We start from the raw sequence: 5,273 nt of genomic DNA on the forward strand, positions 1-5,273 counted from the left end.
TTTTGAGGTAATCACTGTTACAGAACAGACTGTGAAGGAAGTCACAGGGGACTGAGAATCCCAACACCTGTGCTGAGGGTTGGACTTGGCCATTAGAGCAAGATTATTCCTGTGGTAATTGGAGGGTATGAGGAAATAATGAATTGGGGAGGATAGGGTACTTTTTATAGCTGTCACAGCTTTTGTAATACAGTGGTTGTGGGTCCCTGACATGGACAACTGTAGAAGTGGTGGCTGAGGTTGTATAGTGGAAATGCTTTTCTTCTGCTTTTTAACCCAAATGGCCATCCAACAGTCATAGAATAATGAATCTGGAAATATTAGTTTGCCTCAGCAGGCAGAGCCTCTGCTACCCAGCGGTGCTGTGTGACCGCTGTGTCACTTGTCACCTCTGTCACTGAGCGCAAGGACAGTGTAAAACCCAGGTGCTTTGGAAAGCTCCCCCAGTCTCTGCTGATGTGCAAAATCTGTCTCATGTGCACCCTGAAAATACACATGGAGACAGGACGAGCAGACCTCAGAAACATCTGACCCTGCAGGCCGGACGTCCCGGGTCCCGCATCACCAACTGATGCAATCGCAAAGCCTCCCAAAGTCACCAAGCATTTCCAGGATGATCCCCGGCTGTCCCCAGGGCGCCCTGGCTGCTGCCACCTCAACCTCTCTTGCCACATCTCTGGCTGCCCTCACTGCTCGCCACCCTCTGTGCCGCAGAGACGAGGCAGACGCAGACATTGCCGTCCTCATCCCTTTCGACTGCCGCGGCTGAGACAGGTGAAGTCCTGAGACTGCTTCTTCCCTGCCATAGCTCAGCAGCAGCCATGAGCTCCATTGTGCACGTTGGGATTTGCATCCCCAGGCCTTGAACAAATCCAGTGGGGGGGAATCCACAACTGCCCCGGGGAAGGGGTCTTGACACCCTCATTGCAAAATCTCTTCTCAAGAGTTTTGGTGTTCTCTGATGAGACAGGACTTGCATGGTACAGGACCAAGATGTCACCAATGGGTGACTGAGATCGTTTAAAGAACCACTGTCAAAGGTATTAGCAAAAGTGGGTTTAATATGATGTCAGAAAAGTGCGATTTAACAAAGTTCCATTGCAAGGTTCACTATCACTGTACAGCACAATCATTTGAACAGTGATTCAGAACTACTAAGGCACAAAGCAAAGTACCAAGACACGATTCTGCTTTCCTGGGGACTTGGAGACCTCACCGCCCACGGGGCCCCATCACAGCCCAGTTCACCAGCCCTGGACCCAAATACTCGGTCCAGGGCCCAACGGGTAAGACAAGGATCAGAGTGGTGTGTGGCACGTTGAGCACACCCGTGGTAAAATCAGCTACAAACCCACTTCCCTTCTCTTCCTAGGTTACATCAACCACAACCCCACCAAAGTCAAAGCCCCCGTGTACACATGCAGAGGGGCAAGATCCTGCGGAAGGCGGCTGCTCCCCAGGCCCTCGCTATTATGTGGAGCCCTCCATGACCAGGACTGGGAAGTACGTGGCTCCAGCCTACGCTGATTGTTCAGACAAGACAAATACATTTTCACGTTTCCCTGCTACAGTGGTACAAAAGATAGATGGGTACAAAAGGCTCAGCTCACCCTTTCAATGAGCTGTCATTGTTTTCTGGCAGCTGGCTCTTCTGCAGCTGTTAGGGAGTGCAGCTCCTGATGAAATTGCCTCCTTGGCTTGAGAAAAATGCGAGAACTTCACCACTTTTGTGCTGTCTTCCTCTACCCTAGGCGATTACAGCCCAGAGAAGTCCAACCGGCACGTCTTTAAGTGCCCGCCTGAGCTGTCCATGGGCTTCCGAAACAGGGGCGTGAAAACCGACCTCGGTCCAGGTAAGTGACCGCGGGGAGATGGAAACCCTTGCAGCTGGGGTGGCCTCTAGTGACAATCTGCTGCTCACCTTTTCAACCAGAGTGAGTTGGGAAAGGGGACAGACATCCTTCCTGCTGCGCTGAGCAGCCTTTGTGGGGTGCCTGTCTCTGCCCCAGAGGTTACTTCCCTTCCCGTCCCTCTTGCAGGTCCCGGCACCTACACCTTGCCCAGGGTGCTGGGCCCCAACACGGCGCACACGTCTGCCAGCCCGTGCTACTCCATGAAGAGCAGGAGTCAGCGGGATCGTTATGATGCCGATCTCGCCAAGGTGAGAGCCACATCCAAGGGCCGCAGACACACACAGACAAAAATCAATGCCCACGCCTCCACCAACTTGCAAGAGAAGGGCTGTGGGGTTCCCAAATCCTTTGCCCAGCTTGCTGAACTGGTGCATGCCGTGCTGGCAAGGCGTAAGAACAAACACCGGCGATTTCCACCCAGCAGCTCCGCTGACTATCTTACAGACCCCAGGGCCAGCGGCGCTCCCGAAGATTGAGCTGGACATTTTCAAAACCAGAGCTCCCGGATACTCCATGGGAACCCGAACTCAGCTCCGAGATAAGACCATCAAACAAGGGCCGGTGGACTACCACACAGGAAGGGTAAGGTGGCCGCCTTCTGCTGAGCGCGGCTTTGCCAAAGCATCTCCCCTTCCGCTGGATCTGCCTGGAGCTGCACAGTGTCCTGCTGTAGTGACGAGGTGCAGGACAGCCCTCCTGTCCCTTCCCTTGTCCCCAGCCCAGCAGAGGGAAAGCAAGGAACACTGCTTTTCCCTTCCGATGTCTCAGCCAGCAAATGTTACGGGCTCATACATTGCGAGCTCTTCAGGAGGCCACTCCTCAGAAGGGACAAGCAGACAGGTCCCTGCCTTCCTAATGCCGGGAAGACAAATTTGGAGGAGAGGGGAATCTAGCAAAGTCTGGCTGGAGCTCGACGTCCTCTGGACTCAGCCCCAGCTCAGCTCAGCTCAGCTTTTCACACCAGCTGTGAAAAGCTCTTCAGTTTGTTTGCTGCTGAAAACTAGGTTTTTGTTTTACTGTCTGCAAACACAAACTCAATGGATGTCTTTTACCTCCTGCTAAACTGTTTTTCTCTTTTGTTCACATGCATCCCCCAAATGTGAAGGAAATCCAATGAATCACAGCCTCAGGACACCTCGAGTGCTCTGCTAATACTTGAGGTTTCCAACAAGCGTGCTGCAGCAATAGGTGCAGCAAGCTGGAGGCTGCAAGGCACACATACAGCGGTGTGTGATGAGGAGCGGCCAGTGCACATCGGCACCCTTGTTCTGGCAGACGGCCGTCGCTGAGGACAAGTCTGCTGGGTCAGGACGCTGAACTCCGCTGCACCCACAGCCAGCCCTGACCAAGAGGAGACAGAGAGAGACGCAGAGCGACTGTCCAGAAACGGCACTGGGCTCAGGGGGACAGGCAGGGCAACAGGCACCCAGACAAGCGATGACAAGTTCCCATGGTCACCTTTTTCTCCTTTACCCCTTCCAGGTGGAGCTGATCAAGCCCCAGGCGCCTGCAGCCACCTTTGGACTGCGCCATTCCGTGTACACGACTCCCCTGATCCTCGATGTTTGGGATGTCCTGAATAAAACAATGTGTTGCTCAGAGAGACAGCTCCAGTTCGTCTCCTCTGCCAGTGTCCGGTGCAAACTCAAGACATTTGAGAACATCTGCTGCCTCAGGCACCCCTGGGGTAGAGACACCTCACCTGAGGTTCACGCACCTTTTCCTCCCATGTTTCAAACTTCTGAGCTTCATAGGAAATGTGTAAATATTTTTATACACATGTTGAAGATCTAGAGGAATTCTGATGATCAGGGAAAAAGAATTACAAATTCGAAAAAGATTCCTCCAAGTTCCCTTGCAAAGAAAGCGCAAAGGCCAGTCAAGCGTGGATGAACTAACCCGTGTCCCTGAGAACCTCATCTCCGTCTATGTCTGTCCAACCCCTCCAGGGATGGTGACTCCACCACTGCCCTGGGCAGCCTGTTCCATTGCCCCACAGCCCTTTTGGGAAGAAATTGTTCCCCAGATCCAACTTCAACCTCCCCTGGCGCAACTTGAGGCCGTTTCCTCTCGTCCTGGCGCTTATTCCTTGGGAAAAGCGACAAATTCATCGGATGTTACCAGCTGACTTCTCTATCAGCTTGCACAAAACTTTCTTTCCTGAGAAGCAGGGATGAAGTGGATCTATACCATAACACTGATCTATACCATGACACTGATCCATACCACACTATGCTGCCCTGCTTGCTAAGGCCTTTGGGTCTTTAGAGCGGGTATTGTCTGACTCAAGTCCCCACCTACCAACACAAGAAAAGAGCATTTTTAAGGATGCCAGAGCAATGAAGAAGTCTGTGTACAACGGGACACTCCACTCTATGGCTTGAACGTGAACCCAAGGAGCATCAATTCCTGTAATTTTTACTCCATTTGAAATATGGCATCTATAAATCTATATGATGCTGAAACCAGGTGTGAAGAAAACTCATGACTACTGTAAAGCCCATGTAATAAAACTGCCCAGATTTAAGATCACAGATATATTCCAAATATCTCAAGTCGACCATCGTGCTCGCAGGCTCTTGTCTTGCTGGGGCGCTTGAACTACCGCAACATCTGCACAGCGAGCTGCAGGAATCCAGGAGCACCCTGGAGTGCAGGGAGAAGAATTTCTGAGACCAGGGAGTAGCCCTGGGGGATGAAAATTTGGATGTGAGTTGACAGTGTGAGCTTGCAGCTCAGAAGGCCCATGGTATCCTGGGCTGCACCTTGGGCTGTGAGGTCACAGAGCCACGCTGTGTCACACCCTGGTGTGGAGTGCTGTGCACGGACACCGCTCCGGCAGTGCTGGCAGCGGCAGCAGCGGCGGCAGCAGGATTTGCAGCGGCAGCAGCATTTGCAGCAGCAGCAGCAGCGGAAGCACCAACATTTGCAGCAGTGGCGGCTGTGGCCAAAGCAGCAGCAGCAGCAGCATTGGCAGTAGCAGCATTTGCTGCAGCAGCGGCAGTGGTCACAGCAGCAGCAGCGGCACTTGTGGCACAGCCAGTGGCAGTGCCACGATGCAGGCGTGGGGGCCCATAAACCCCTCGCTCCTCTTTATCCTCCTCCTCGTGGCACTGCAAGCCCAGGGGGTCAGGGCTGCGCCATGCGGACAACGGGGAGCCGGTAGGCGGGCAGGCGGGGACCAGCAGTCAGCCCAGAGATCTCCCAGTAAGAAATCCCCGAGGATCCGTGTGTTTGGCCATCCAGCCCTTGACGGGTGTTGCACACAGCCTGCAAACAGTATTTGGAGAGCTGCCAGGTGCCAGAAAGCAGGTCACCCCGGCCCCTCTGCAGCTTTGGAAACCTCCACCCACGTCTGGG

General features: G+C 53.5%; 1 pseudogene; it reads left to right on the forward strand.

Annotated features, from left to right (window-relative positions):
- The first annotated feature begins 977 nt into the window (after positions 1 to 977).
- LOC135998440 (ciliary microtubule associated protein 1A-like) lies at positions 978 to 4,893 on the forward strand (annotated as a pseudogene).
- The last annotated feature ends 380 nt before the right edge of the window (positions 4,894 to 5,273 follow it).

The sequence above is a fragment of the Caloenas nicobarica genome, chromosome 25 (genome assembly GCF_036013445.1).
Source record: "Caloenas nicobarica isolate bCalNic1 chromosome 25, bCalNic1.hap1, whole genome shotgun sequence".
NCBI lineage: Eukaryota > Metazoa > Chordata > Aves > Columbiformes > Columbidae > Caloenas > Caloenas nicobarica.